General features: G+C 40.9%; 1 long non-coding RNA gene across 2 annotated transcripts; it reads right to left on the reverse strand.

Annotated features, from left to right (window-relative positions):
* Nucleotides 1-1212: 1212 nt before the first annotated feature.
* LOC121713028 lies at nt 1213-4860 on the reverse strand. 2 transcript variants are annotated; one of them, XR_006032719.1, is made up of 4 exons: nt 3365-4860; nt 2496-2564; nt 1390-1516; nt 1213-1233 (listed from the first exon to the last, which is right to left on the reverse strand). It is a non-coding gene; the product is annotated as an uncharacterized LOC121713028 (long non-coding RNA). The 2 variants fall into 2 exon arrangements; XR_006032718.1 differs by lacking the exon at nt 3365-4860 and having other exon boundaries at nt 2496-2753.
* Nucleotides 4861-15994: the final 11134 nt, after the last annotated feature.

Genomic DNA, 15994 nt, shown 5'->3' on the forward strand with positions numbered 1-15994 from the left:
TACATTGCCTAGGCTACTTTACATTCATTTTGTGGTCAAAACCTAATTTAGTGCTTTATAGGCCTAGGTCAGTGCAGACATGAAATATTTTATCTAATAGGCTACAACTTCAATGAAATACTGCGCTATGCACAGCTAAAATATCAGAAAATGAATAACTGGTGAATGACAAGAAGTTCAATAAAAAGATTGTTTAATGCTTATTTCTCCTATTACTCCATTTGTGTGGATGGAGGCGGAACACATCTCCTCGTTGCCCGATCCACCGCCGATTGAAACACCTGATTGCGTGTTTGGTGACCTCAGTGTCCGTGGCAGACCGTGTCACCATGTTTTTCCTCACAGCACCTGTAATCAAACAGACAGATATGTTTATGTTTATGGTATGTAGCATCCAAAGCCAAGTATACTTACACAATACAATATATGAGATAGGTATTAAGGAGATTAAATTTAAACATGACTTACAAAGCTCCTCTGTTCGCTGCACGTTGAGGGCTGGTGTGGGGGTGGAGGGAGTTGAGGAGGGACTGCCGTTCCTGGCCCATAGTGAGGTGGGCGGTGTGCGAGAGGGGGAAAAAAATTGTATTAAATGGTAGTTATCTGTTAACCATGACTGATAATACACATGGGGCCTTTCTATTCACTAATATTTCAGAGATCAGTCCCTACCTTGAGTAACTCTCCGTATGTTAAATGCAGGTGCAGGTGCAGGGAGTTGAGGTGGTGAAGAGTGTTGCGGTCCTGCCCCATGGTGAGGTGCTAAGGGAGATAAATGGTTGTGATCTGTTAACCATGGTAGGCTGAGAGCTACAGGGCCAAACAATGGCAAACAAAAACAAATCTCTGGTCATGCTGGACATGAATTTGTATGTTTCAATATTTTGGTATGCACTATCTTTATCAACTCCATGAATGGATTGACATTGAAATCAGTGTGTTTCAATACAATCTGATAATAATGAATGAACTTTTCAGGCAATATTGCATGAATGCAGATGTTTTAACTGACAAAATATTTGGCTGAGATTTTGAAAGTAATGGATAAAGTATGCAGAAAATCTGAGATTGTAATGCAGATGCAATCTGTTGATCTGAAATGGAGTGACTACTGCTGTGTTAATATAGATGGGGCCACTGTATTCAATATTATTTCAGAGATCAGTCTTTACCTTAACAGTTTTCTCCAGGTTGAGATGGTGGAGCTGGTGAGATCTCGGCGAGATGGTGGAGCTGGAGGAATAGATACAAAGAGAGGGGAATGTCTTTAGCACTAAGAATGTTAACCATATCTCTAATATTAATATGATAACTATGATTTAGTTAATCATATATATATTATATATAACTATGATTTAGTTATTTCAATGTTAAGAGATTATTACTTACTTTGCCAGTGCAATTGGCTTGGGCTTGAGGCTTCAACTGATATACCAGGCGAGTTGGAAGGTACCTCAGAGATGCAAAGTCACCATTTTCTGGCTCTTCACTGTCATCAGAGTCCCCGAAACGATGGCTGTTACATAACAATATCATTATGGTTATTGCAATCCCAAAATTTCCAAATATGCATATAGTACAAGCAGACCCGGCGGCAGACACAAATTCACAGGCGGGCATTACACCTTTCCAGGGGGGGCACTGGAACTTAAATTGATCACGGTAGTTTAAGCTTACAATTGACAAAACATTCCAATATGAAAATGTAGATCCAATTGTTGTAAAATGGTGCAGCTCCTTTAAGAGAGCCCTGTGCGCAGGGATGGAGAGAGAGAAAGCGAGAGGGGATATGTGTGTTAGAATTAAGATGCGTGTGGAAAAAGTAGACGTGCTGTTGAGACTGGAGCTAGTCATATTTAAAAAACAAAATGCAAAAATAAATCTGCAGATAAAACCAAAATCCTCGTTCATTTGCTAACCACTTTCAGATAGAGTGTTAGGGAGTTAGCCCCGAAGTTACGGATAACTTCGGCCCTGGAGTGGTAAGCTCCCTGTTCTCCGACTAGGTCAGAAGAAAAAAACTGTGACGGTTAACGCTAGCAAACAAACCCAGAAACTACTAGGCATACTTCTACTAACTACGATATGAGATATAGCCTACCTGCGAGCCGATAAGCTATATTTGTCATCGGATGACAGGGGTTAATGCAGAAGTGAAGTAGACTGTGTCACGTAACCTCCTCTCCATTTAGGTGATGGGCTTACCTAATGTTCCTGATTGATTAGCTACGGAATAATACAGATTTTACAAGTTTTATTTGCTACTTGCTAGACTGACAAACGTATAGGCTAGGCCTACATTTAATAAGTGTTCAAAATCAATCTATGGGATTGGGGTTGGTTGGAGCAGCCAAGCTCAGATGACTTCCAGGACGGGCCTGGCCCCCCAAAGCCCCCCTATGCCGCCGGGACTGAGTACAAGCATCTCTGGTCTATTTTGGAATGCTACGGGAATGTGTTCACATTACTTTTTAACAACCCAGAAAGTATCTTACTTGATCAAGCAAACCCAACAGAGGCAATCGTAACGTTAGATGCTAGAATCCAGCCGATAAAAGTTGACGCTGCAGAACAAACAAAATAGAAGATGGGGACCAAGTTCCATAACGTTACAGTTAAGTTACGTTAGCATAATAAATCACAAACAGATGCCAATAGTTGTCTGAACCGACTTAAACAGTGATTAAAATGCCGAGGCTTTCATTACAAAGATGGCAGATAGACACTAAAGTTACGTATGAGACCAAACTTGGCAAAATGCAAACATTAATGCACAGCTAGCTAGAGGCTAGGGCTAAACCATTATCAGTGAGTCAACATGCTAAAGTTGTAGGTAGCTATCATAGCAGACGAGTGCTTCACTGACTTCATTGACTGAAATACCAGTGCCAGTATCACCTTAATCAAGGTTTGCATCGCAAACGTGATTTCAATATATGTATAGCACTAATAGACATTAGCAATAACTTATGCAATTGCGCCTAGCAGCATGCTAGCTAGCAGCTATATGCCGCTAGCATAGTAGCACTATATGGACAACACCGACACATTAAAACAGACAAGACCAGACTAATGTTAAATAACAATGTGTGTTTTTTAAATCACACTAGCATAACATATTCTGCCGAAATTGCTATCCCATTTTAAATCAGATAGGCTACAGACTCATATGAGCATCACAGCTAACAATAACGTTAACTTAGCCTGTTGCACAAAATGACAAACGTCTCTGGTTGCACTAACGTTAACGTTAGTCCTAATATCAAACAACGTCATTACAATCAATAAACATGATGATTATAAAACCACAAAGGCCAATATTTAGCTATTGTGAATGTCGCAATATATAATAAATATTACTTACTCGAGAGGGTTCAGCGCAACCGTGTCCCAGCAAAGAAAATATCCACTAGTATGACTCTTCTTGGCTCTTGGTGTACAGTCATGTTCAACCGTTACAGTAAAGGCGCGTCCGCGCCCGCGGATCCGACATGAGTCCACTCAGGATCCGCTGTTTGACAGTAGAATTTACGGGGCCGCCTGGAGGCAGAGCTGATCCTCTGTGCGGCACCAAAACGAATGCGACAGTCACGCGGGTTTGGCGACTTGAAGGCGGATCCGCCTAGGAGTCTACTGCTGTGTGGGTAGTTATTAACCAAGCCTTATTCTAGTAGGCCTATAGATGATTGTGTTCATGGCAATTCACACATTATTGATGGGGAAGTAGCCTACATCACATAGGCTACAAATACACGTTATCTGGGTAGTTATAAAGTTAAATGTTAGAGAAGTTAATGTTGCTGGCTTCGTTTGTCACGAGGAGACCGCGCATCAGGCTACTTACTGAACGAGACCGGTTCGCGGCAAGTTATTAACCATGCCTTGTTTTTAGTGCATCATAGATGATTGTGTTCATGGCCATTCGCATATCGATGGGGAAGGCGATCACTAGCCTACAAATACACGTCATGTTATCTTTGTAGTTATAAAGTTAAATGTTAGAGAGGTGAATGTTGCTGGCTTCATAGTAGGCTACTTACTGAACGAGACCGTAACCGAGGGTAGGCCTAGGCTATGAGTCTTATCAAACGGGTGTTATCGCAAGTTTGAGTTATCAACCGATCGCTGAAACCTATTTATTTCTCGTGCATCTTAGGTGATTGTGTAGCCTACATAGAAATTCATAGGCTACATTACCGATGGATATAAAATACAAATAAATGTCATGTTATCTGGGTAGTTATGTTAAATGAAATGTTTGTTGGTAGGTAGGCTGTCACGAGGAGACTGCACCAGGTTACGAGACCGTAACCGTGCTAATGCATGAGTAATCAAACGGGTGTCTAGGTTCTCGGTAAGTTGAGTTAAACTGATCCCAAAAGCCTTTATGTTTTGTGCATCTTAGAATTGTTCATGGAAATTCATAGGCGGAAATATTATATGACATGAAATATTATATGACAAGATGTTATCTTGGTTAAATGTTAGAAGTGAATAGGCTATTAGGTAGGCTCACGAGACCGAATGTAACATGGTCAGTGCTTGAGTTTAGTGTCGGTCAATATGAGTGTGTATGTCCGCTAATGACATGGAGAGCAGGACATTTGCAGTTTGAGGCTATATGTCTTGGAGCGACTATGGCGGGGGAAGTAACGTGCGATTTTTATGATATACCGAACTCGGTAGACCAACAAACGACCGTCCGGTTGAACCGACTTCCGTAAAAGAGTCGTTGTCTCATCACTACTTTAAACTCTGTGGGTTTATTTCTACATGCTCTTCAGTGTTTCCCACATAATTTGATTGAATTTGTGGCGGTAGCATGAGTTGGGGGGGGGGTTTGGTAGTGAGTGCCTGTCACTTTAAGACGTTCGTGAGAACCCTTGCAATTAACACAGTTAAAAGGCTGCTGATGTGTGGATGCAATTCATAACGTTTTTTTTAGTAGTTAGTTAAAATAAAGGTTCGTACTTCTCCTTGGGACAAGCACTTTTCTTCAAAGTCTTGGAAAACACTTTTTCATTTACATTGGGATTTTGAACATTCAACATTCAGTGTCAGAGTCAATAAAATGAGCCCTGCATGAGTAGCGAAATTGACAAGCAGCTGTAAGTAGGCTAAGCATTACATTACATTACATTACATTACATTACATTTGGCTGACGCTTTTTAACCAAAGCGACTAACAACATGGTAAACAGTAAGTTTTAGAACAATTCTCACAATTTTAGGACAGTTTAAAAAAAAACATTAGAGTACAGTAAGAATAAGTGCGTCGGTGAGTGCTGTTTTTAACATTTACTTGTCAGTTTAAAACGGCTGGTGAGTGCTAGGATCAGTAAGACTTGTTGTAAGTGTTGCTATGAGAGTAGATGTTCTCTAAAGAGCTGGGTCTTCAGGAGTTTTTTGAAAGTGGAAAAGGATGTCCCTGCCCTTGTAGGAACTGGCAGTGTGTTCCACCAACGAGGAACAACAGATGAGAAAAGTTTGGATTGGTTTGAGCGCACCGGTGGTAGAGCTAGACGTCGTTCGTCAGAGGAGCGCAGCGGTCTGGAGGTAGTGTAAGTCTGTATGAGGGCATTCAAGTAGGTGGGAGCAGAACCGGAGACTACTTTGTAGGCAAGCGTTAGAGACTTGAATTTGATGCGGGCCGCCATAGGTAGCCAGTGTAGCTGGATGAGCAGCGGGGTAACATGTGCCCTTTTGGGTTGGTTGTTGTTAAGCATGCTAATGTTGGTTAGCAGAGTTGGTTGTTGTTGTTGGTAGGTAATGTTGGTTGGTTGTTAAGCATGCTAAACTCAACATCCAAACAGTATTCTAACGTTAGCTTTGAGATACTTGATTGCATAACTTAACTTAGTTTAGTCTCATCAATGTATGTTGTGATAACCTTAGCAGACTTAACTTTAATGCAGCAGTTTTGAACAAATTTGCGTAGCACCGTCACGATGCTAAGCGGATTTAATAGCAATTTAGCCCATCGTCTTCTACAGTACGCCAGTGTTTTTCAACTTTTTTAGACGCACCCTAGCGGCAGCAAATTACATTTGCTTCCAGGGCTAGTCTAGCAACTCTCCGTTGGCTTGTGAGCTCGAAAAATTAAACTTCTATCAGGCCAATCAAATCGTGTATAGAGTCGTTAGGCGGGCTTAACGTAATGATTGATGGCAGAGTTGCAACGGTTTGGCTTGAATTTCCTGCTACTTGAAAACAAAGAAGATGGATGTTGCTGTTGGCTAACAGTGTGACACGAGTTAAGCTTGTTTTAAGATGGCAAAAGTTTGAACTAGCCAACTAGCTCTGCTGGTGGGAAAACGCATGGGATTCAGCGCTGTCCTATTGCATGCAGAGGGAATTCGAAAGACAACCGATTATCCCGCCCCTCGGACTGAGCACTGCGAACGGTGAGTGCCCAGACCCTACATTTTAATGTGGGTCTGGCTCGTCAGGCTACCACGGCACACTTTTGACACTTAAAATGTTCCACGGCACACTAACATCCTGTGTGAAGAAAAAATAAACATAGCATAGCCTAAAATTTCAAATAATACACAAATATGGCCTTAGTATGGCTTCTATGCAAGACCTGCTCAATAAAACAAGTGCCCTCTGTTTCATTTGTAGGTGACTAGATTTAATTGTTGTTATGAACTGGATATGTGATGATTCTGTGAATACTGGATATGGGGCCCCCGTTGTACAATGCCTGCATACCACAAATAGTGCAATCATACAATCAACTAGAAAATACAATTCCAGGGAATTACCATTGCATGTAAATGCAAAAAAGCTGCTGTGTATAACATTATATTACTTACAGTATGATTATTCAGATTACAGTCTTGCAGTATTCTTGAAAACCACTTACTTGGTTAGATGTTAGCTTAGAGTATATGACAGTCAGTAAAAATAAATGGTCAATTCAATATTGATCAACATTCTTTGTTTTAATACAGCAGAATGATACTCAGAATACACTAATGAACACTTACCAATGTAAGCTTGAAGTAAAAATCAGTTGTGTGTGTAATAATATATATATATATATATATATAGTATTCACAATTTCGTCGCCGTTTAAAAAAAAAAAAAAAAAAAAAAAAGTCCAGTCCAGTCCAGTCCACTTCATTTCAATTTCAAAAGAAATACTGGACTATGTTTTTTTTTTCTCGCGTTCAGCTGTTGATAATTGCTTTCAGCTGCAGGTCACGTCATAATGCTAAAAGTTGCCGCCAAGGCGGTCAATGTTAAGTCAATGGGAATTTATTGCTCTTTTATCGTAAATATCTCAAAAAGTATAAAGTTCACAAATTGGTCGGAAGAAGAATAATAACAGATAATAAGAAGAACAGTGATAATAGTCCATTGCATTTACATGCAATGCAATGAGAGAATGTGGTTATAAATTCTACGGACTTTCTCCTAAAGATGGCAGCAAAGATGGCAACATTTCCGGAAAGGTACTGGCTTGATGAAATTCATTCTGGACTCTCTATCCGACCACATAAAGACCTCGGGATACTTCGGTTTGGCTTTAGGGACCCTCTACTCACTACCACGTAAGTGCAATGTTGTTTGGAACTGTAGAGGAGGTATAAAAATAGCGTTTTGTAGCGGCGAAATAATATGCCCTTCTCACTTCCACGCTAACGAACTTTGACAAAAAACGGTAACATCGAACTTTCTCAAAACACATCCGAATGACATGATTTGGATGTCAACTCAACGTATGTACTCCCAATCATCCGTAAATCGATCTAAAGTGCATTTTACTCCGGATAATTCCTTTAAGTGAAGTTGTTACATTACATTAGGCTGACACATTATAACCTAACGACTAACATGGTAAACAGTTTAAGCTTTTTAAACAATTCTCTCAACAATTCTAGGACAATTAAAAAAAAGGTAGAGTAGGCATACAATACAAGTGTTGCACCATCAAGTTAAATACTAGCCTATAATATTAAATTGCAAACAAAGCAGAATTCTGTGTTTTATTGTTTAGTATAGGTGATGGCTAATCATATTTTTTTTAAATATAAAACGTAAACAGCTTAGAAAACTTTGCAGGCAAAGGGTCTGTTGTTGCTGTTGATAATCATATGAGTAAGGACAGATCATTCTGATACTAACGGTGTGTTTCCACACAGCGAAACACCTCGCGATTTTCGGCCAGCGAAATTTCACCTTGGGGGCGTGACGGCGAAACCGCTAACCTTTTGACTGCAGTGTCTAGCCAGTGGTGGCAAGCGAGCTAATTAGGCTAATCAGCTAATTCAAACGTTTAAGTACTTAATGAAGATATCCAGGGGTCTTTATGACTTGACTAAGACTATGTTGCCTATAAACAACAATTCATGTTCATAGAAACAACAAGGTCAATATGACATAATATATTTCATACCTGTGTTGCAGCATGTAGCCTAGCTGTCTAGCTAGGTTTACAATGCAATCCAATGTCCTAAAATACTAGCATTTCGCCTGTCAGCTAGCTAAAAAGATCGAGTGCTTAAACTAACATATATAGTGGTCTATTTAGTGGTGTATGTGCTCTGACTAAGTTCGTGTGGCATATAAACCACAATTCGTGTTGATACAAGTGCCAATGTTCGTGTAAACATTTTAATCACATACAAATGTTTGTGTTACAGCTCAGGTAGTCTCCGCCATCTTGGTCAGACTTTTTTGTAACTCCCGTCTCCAAACACAAAGACGCGGACCTGATTGGTTCTCGAATGGTCCTCATTTAAATAAAGTTAAACTTTGGCCAACTTTGTTTCGCCTGCCTCGGCGATTCGCTTTCATTTCGCCCAACTAGGGTGAATTTCGTCTCCATTCAATGAGAGCGACGCGAAATTTAGTTGTGTGGAAACACACCGTAAGTATCTTGATAACCAACTGCTATAACTTAAACAGCTTGCTAGGTCTGTCAGCCACATTTTTTCCTACAGATTACAATGTACTACAACTGAAAAGTTTGATTCACGTGCCAGGCAGTGGTGGAGGAAGTACTTAAGTAAAAGTACAAATACACAGAGAAATATTTACTTTAGTAAAAGTAAAAGTACCACAATGACAATCCTACTTAAGTAAAAGTAAAAAGTACCTGCTTTTAAATGTACTTTAAGTATTAAAAGTAAAAGTATTTGCATAATGATTTATATACTATATTCTAAAACGAAAAATCAGTATGGGCTGTGGCATTTTAATTAAGCTAGTTTTAGGTTATACTCGACTAGATAGTTTTAAGCTAATGCAATTGTGCTTACCATCTGTGGCCCAGTTTACATTCTGACCTACAATTCTAGCGACTGTAATTCTGGTTATCTAACTAGGGTGATCTGCTGAGTAATATCAGTCAGCAAAACACGAGAGCCTGAAGTTTAACGGGGTAGACAAGGGAAACGTCGGGTGGATCGTAATGCCAATTATGCTGATTGAACAGAAAAGTTGCTGAGAAAGGTGTCTTTATGATTAGGTTCAGACGCATAGACATTGAATGAACGCTCACATTACTACCCCCCCAATTGTAGGCTATGCATCTTTATTTGATCACACACAATTAAGGAATATTTACTAATCGGGAAAATGTTACGTTTTTTTCCGGCCACCGGTTCATTAATAGTCTACCATTCATTTGTGCCGCAAATGATCAGACGTGTGACAGAAGCATAGCCTGTAACTTCGCTGATCCGCGGATAGCAATCTCATCGGAGAGGAGGCCCTAACGCTGCAGATAACAGACAGAGAAAGGCACAGAACACAGTTGCATGTACAGTGTAGCCATGGGTCTGGTGAATATAGCCTACCGAATGCAGATGGCTACAAGCTCACGCTTTGCCTGGTCTAGACTAGAAGCTTATGTTTCTAAGAATGCACATAGCGCTCCAGAATCTTTGGTAGCAACCCCGCTCCCTGGTAAAACAAACGTGTTTGTCAGAGAGGAAAAAAAAACTGATCCATAAAATGTATCGTAAAAAGGAACGATGGTGTTGTAGAAATGTAGCGGCGTAAAAGTACAGATAATTGCTGTAAAATGTAACGAAGTAAAAGTCAAATACATGGAAAATTTACTTAAGTACAGTAACAAAGTATTTGTACTTCGTTACATTCCACCACTGGTGCCAGGCTACACTTTAATTTATAGACCAGAACAATGCAGAAATGAGTAGGCCAAGTAAACATTGTAGCCTATGTTGACAACACAAACATGATCAGTTAGCTCAACTTCTGTTGTGTGTTTTAACAAGACTTTAGTCGTATTGTCCATTTCCTAACAGTAGCCTATTCATGACTTTTATAAGGTCCCTTTCCACAGGAGTATTAATAAAGCACCAATGCATTCATAATCTAGGTGCTTGATTGTATACACCTGTGGAAAGGGACCTGATAAAAACCCATCAATAGACAAACTATAGTATACCGTGATAGTGTTTACTTAGGCTAGCTTCTAGTAAGAATCAGGAGCGTAGAATGACAGGTAGCCTAGTTAAAACGCTGCTGGTTAGTAGGCCTAATGAACAAATGTAACGTTACGTTTGATTGTCGTTAGCTATCGAAACCTACAGCTAATAGGTCACTGTAAAGTTGACGACATATTAACGTTGATTAACAGTGGGTTTCCTTACATAATACATATCGACGTAGCAAGGTGCTAACGTCAACTATTTCACTAACGTTAACGTTACCTAACGTTATAACGTTAGTTTAGTTATTTGTGACCCATCATTTCATACATATAACGCTAACGTTACATAATAGTTTGACGACATAAATGACTCAAATAACAAAAACCGAAACACTTACCTTGTCTGTAATTAGAGAAATGTGCCTCGATCAAATAAAGTAACCATGGTACAGCAGGCAAAGACGTTCAGAAGATTCACAGCTCCAGTGGCAGCTCGCATTCAGCTGTTGATAATTGCTTTCAGCTGCAGGTCACGTCATAATGCTAAAAGTTGCCGCCAAGGCGGTCAATGTTAAGTCAATGGGAATTTATTGCTCTTTTATCGTAAATATCTCAAAAAGTACAAAGTTCACAAATTGGTCGGAAGAAGAATAATAACAGATAATAAGATGAACAGTGATAATAGTCCATTGCATTTACATGCAATGCAATGAGAGCATGTGGTTATAAATTCTTTAATGCAACAGTCGCTTTTCTTAGCCTGGGTGTTCCCATGCTGCCTTGCGCGCGATTTGATTCACGCTGCTAAGGCAGCCTGGAGACCATGGAGCAAATTTTCGCCTGAGATAGGGGAACAATCACAGAACAAGGGGGAAAGCAAGACGATGATGAGCTATGCACAGACGCATTTATAGACATCCGTGGCACCCAATAAACAGATCTGGGCATTTTTTTCAAATACGAGAAAATGAACGTTTGGTTCTAGCCTGGCTAGCGCCACCACTTCTCAATGAGACGTGGTCTGGGAACCAAACGTTAATTTTCCCGTATTTAAAAAAAATGCCCAGATCAGTTTATTGTCTATAAATGCGTCTGTGGATAGCTCATGGTCGTCTTGCTTTCCCCCTTGTTCTGTGATTGTTCCCCTATCTCAGGCGAAAATTTGCTCCATGGTCTCCAGTCTGCCTTAGCAGCGTGAATCAAATCGCGCGCAAGGCAGCATGGGATCACCCAGGCTACACTTTTCTGGACCAGTGAGTGACATTTGGGTAATTTTCTGCGGCACATTAGTGTGCCCAGGCACAGTGGTTGAAAGAAACTGTTCTATGCAATGCTTCTGTGGCAACAACAATCCTTCAACAATCGTTAATGTTTTGTTAAATGCACATGCAGAGGTGGGGCAGCGGGCTCGTTACGAGAGAGAGCGGGGCAAGGAAAGGCTGCGTGCGTAAAAAGTGCAGCTCAGTGAAAGGATTTTATCTTATCTTTAATTTAAATAGTACAACATAGAAAATGAATGTGTGGCGGCCGGTTTTGATTTCATGGCGCCCCGCCACAGATTAGTCAACGTATGGGAAACACTGCTCTTGTTCCTGAGAAATCCCAAGCTAAACAGTGGCTAGTTTTCATCAAAATCCGTTTTTTTTTTTTTTCTAGAATTGGAGTTATAGCTTTTTTTATGAAATATGCGCTGTTTGAGCCTGTCACTCTTACACAGGAGCTTACTTCTAGCTGACCAGCAGAGCACCAGTGTCGCAGCACAGGTCTTTATGTATTTAATTTTCTTGTCCACTTGCCTCCAGTATAGGTGCCGTTGTAGCAGGCAGCTCACTGCTCCGGGTTAGTGTGTGCTTCACCTCACTGTGTGCTCTGTGTGTTTCACTAATTCACGGATTGGGATAAATGCAGAGAACAAATTTCCCTCATGGGATCAAAAGAGTATATATACTATACTTAGCTCAGTTCTCCCTCTATCTGCACCAAAAACCATACATTCTCCAACATCTTTTTTTAAGACAATATTAAAATCCCCCATTACAAAAATATCACCCCACTTCCCCATTAAAGAACCCAGATGTTTAAAAAAATTAACTCTGAGTCCTCATTCAGAACATGGATATTGCACATTATCACTTTTTCATTATTCTTTTCAAAACATAGAATTAACACATTTCTTTTCACCATGAATGGAACTCCTCTTCCCCTTTTAACGCTTATTATAATAAAGTTCACCATCCCATCTTCTTAATGCTTTCTGCTATATCATCTTTCCTATTTGTTTCTTGTAACAGTACAATATCACTTTTTTCTGTTTCCATTATTATTCTGTTAATATTTTCTGGATTATCACCACCTCTTAAATTAATAGAAGTCCCCAATAAATAATTTGTCCCCTTCATTATCATAGTGTCATTTAAAAACTCACTTTGGATTTACTGCCATACCTCTCCTGCTTTCCTGCTTCTTTAACACACTTTCTAAAGTAACGTATATTAGCTTTTTTCTTTTTCCTTCAGTTTGTTTTTCAAAGTCTCTTCTTCATTTTCTACACATTCACTCAGTTTCTTTACCTCTGCATCTTCATGATTTTGTATTATTTCTTTTTCTGGCTAGTCCGTTTTTTTCTGTCCCGTTCCCCCCACCGGCACAGCCTCCACAAAAGTCTAAGTTCACCGGTGTCCTCCACCAGCTCCACACTACCGACCTCCAACCCCACCATGTCAGTGGTCACTGGGGTGGACACTAGTTCTGTCAGAGGCTGGCCACAGGGCAACTCCACATCCGTGTTACACTCGCTCCTATTCTCTTCATCCAGGAGGGACTCAGGACATTCTCTCTCCTCCTCCATCTCGTTCTGATCGGTGCTCTCCTCTAGCCTTTGTTATTCCACCTCTCCGCTACTGACAGAAGACACGCAGGTGTATCCGATCATCGCCCTTCTGCAGTCCGGACATTTTACAGTGTCACATACTCTGGCATAGTGTCCTTGCTGTAAACACTCCCCGCATGCAAAGACAGGACAGTCTCTCAAAACATGCCCCGGACTCATACAGAATCGGCATATCTTCACCTGCCTATCATGTATGACTCGGCAGTACTGTGGGCCATCTTCTGTCTCGAATCGTGCACTTTAAAGCAGCGACCTCCTTTGGAAATCTCACTTTTAGGAAGCACGTTCCATCAGCCACATTTGTGCCTGGGTAGTAACGCCTCCTGACCAGCAAAAGTAGGAGAACCCCCCATCTGGAAAGTCTGTCACATCTGGGGGCAGGTAAAGGAAAGAGACCAGCACCTTCGATTTGTGCAGTCTCTTCACCCCCACTCCTTCCCCCTCATACAAAAGTCCATCTTCCAATTCCTCACAGGCCTTTTCCGAAATCATCGTTGCCTCACATTGTTTGTCCTGCTTCGGCACGCCCGCTCTCATCTAATTTCTGCACGTAGTAGTCCCTGGCAGTGAAGCTGGTGGACTGGCACATGGCACGCCGACTCGACACCAAGTAGCTCCTCCTCGTCAGGGTGCTTGTACGCTTCGGGGACCGGCATTGGTGCAGCAAAGTTGGGCTCGAGGACGTGCTCCTTGCCGAAAAGAACCTCGGCCTGCTGGTTGATGCTCTGGATCTGCCGTACGTCCAAGCACGATGTCTGCCGGCCATGACCACCAGCCTTTTTTTCAAACGTCCTGCCATTCCGACACGAAGTCATTAACAGTGGCGTAGCCAGGATTTTTCAACGGAGTGGACTTTTCCGAAGTAGGCCTAGGGTGGGCCTTTATTTTTTTATTCCAATATGGGCAGTATAGGCCTACAGTAATCGTCCCAACTTTAAACAACACACAATTTCATCACAGCTCAGACGATTCATGGCAAAAAAAACAATAATAGGCTACATTGATAAATAGCAGGGGCAACAGGATTGGATTCTATAATAGCCTATGCACAAGAACTTCAACCGAAAGGTTAGTCGTGTCTCAAGGAGTCCAAGAGTGCGCCTCACACACACCAGCTCCGTTGAACCGTGTATTTTTCGTGTTTAAGAGCTAAACAAGTTGATTAGAGAGTCACATTTGAAATGTCGGGTAGCCTAAATTATAGCCTAGCGCGTGCATCTCAGAGGAAGAGATTTTGGCGAGAGAGAGAGGATTTAACCTAGGTGATGATTATTTGTGTCTGGTGGTAATTAGACTTGAGTATGGATACTTACGAATTGTTTTGAATAAAAAAAGATAAGACAACAAATGAAATGTGACCCTGCAAGGCGAAACTAGTCGTTTTGGTAAAATTTATAATGTACTCACACGAACGGCCATAAACTAAGCTTTCCAACAAGGGTATTGCAAATAGTATTGGGTATTAGATAGTCGCCGACCCTCATTAGATGTGGCTATTTGGAGGTAAGGATAGCCTTCAAGAAACAAGGTTATCGCAGTTGCTGTGAGACATACAGCCCTTCTCCAGTCTCTCTCTAAATCAAAACACACCCAATTCACGCTTGGACTTTTCGATTATGTTTCTAAATGTTGGGACTGATGGACACTGAACTCTGGGGGTTATTTGAACGTTCGTTGTGAAGTGGTTTACTGTAAAAGGAGCGTCGGATATCCCGCCTGTCTTTGCACAATTATAGGGCCATGATAATGCATGCGCTAGCCTAGAGTCGAGAGAAAGAAGACTAAATAAATATGCAGACATGTTATGTGCAATTCAACAACTACACACATGACATATAAAAGATATAAGCCTAGCCTACATTATTATGTAGTAAATTGAGTTTATCCAACCTGCTGGCAAGCCAAAATGTGTTGCACATGGCTTTATCATTGTCCTGTGCAATATAAGCAACTTGAATATATCGCACATCCAGTTTGAACACCCTGATGGACACTGAACTCTGGGGGTTATTTGAACGTTCACTGAAGTGGTTTAGGCTACTGGAGCGTAAGAATTCCGCCCATCTTTGCGCAATTGGCCATTGATTGACGGCCATTCATTAATTAATATAGGTGGCCTGCACGCACAGATTTTGTTTGATGCATGGAGTTTCCGACCGTTTTCCGCTGAGAGCTTAGAGAATAAAATGAGGAGAGCTACCTGTGTTTTACATAATGTGTAACATTTATTCACATGGCCAGTTCAAAATCACCTAAGGTTTTGACTGAAATGTGTACCGATATCAATTATTGGGAAAAACATTGTTTGGAGTGGATGGCGGGTGGATTGTTGATGTAGCTGCAGGTGCAGATGACATGACTACAGCTCATCCATGCATCTAGGATGTTGGAATTTGATAGGACACAGGAACTGCAGAGATAAATTGAAAATGAGGATTGGTAATGTCGGAATAGCAGTACTAAAAAAAATCGGGAGTAGGGGCATGTCTAAATAGAGGCATGTCGTAATAACGGTATGTCGTAATAGAGGGTTGTCGTAATAAAGGGTGAACCCCCAGTGGTTCCACTGCACGGCAAAGAACACCAAGTATACCTGAAACACATTTCCATTTTCACTGTTATTGTGTACAATGTTTACAAGTGATGACTGGAGCTGTGAAATAAAATGCATCATTGAAACTATTATTGACACTTTT

This window comes from Alosa sapidissima, chromosome 7, assembly GCF_018492685.1.
Source record: "Alosa sapidissima isolate fAloSap1 chromosome 7, fAloSap1.pri, whole genome shotgun sequence".
NCBI lineage: Eukaryota > Metazoa > Chordata > Actinopteri > Clupeiformes > Clupeidae > Alosa > Alosa sapidissima.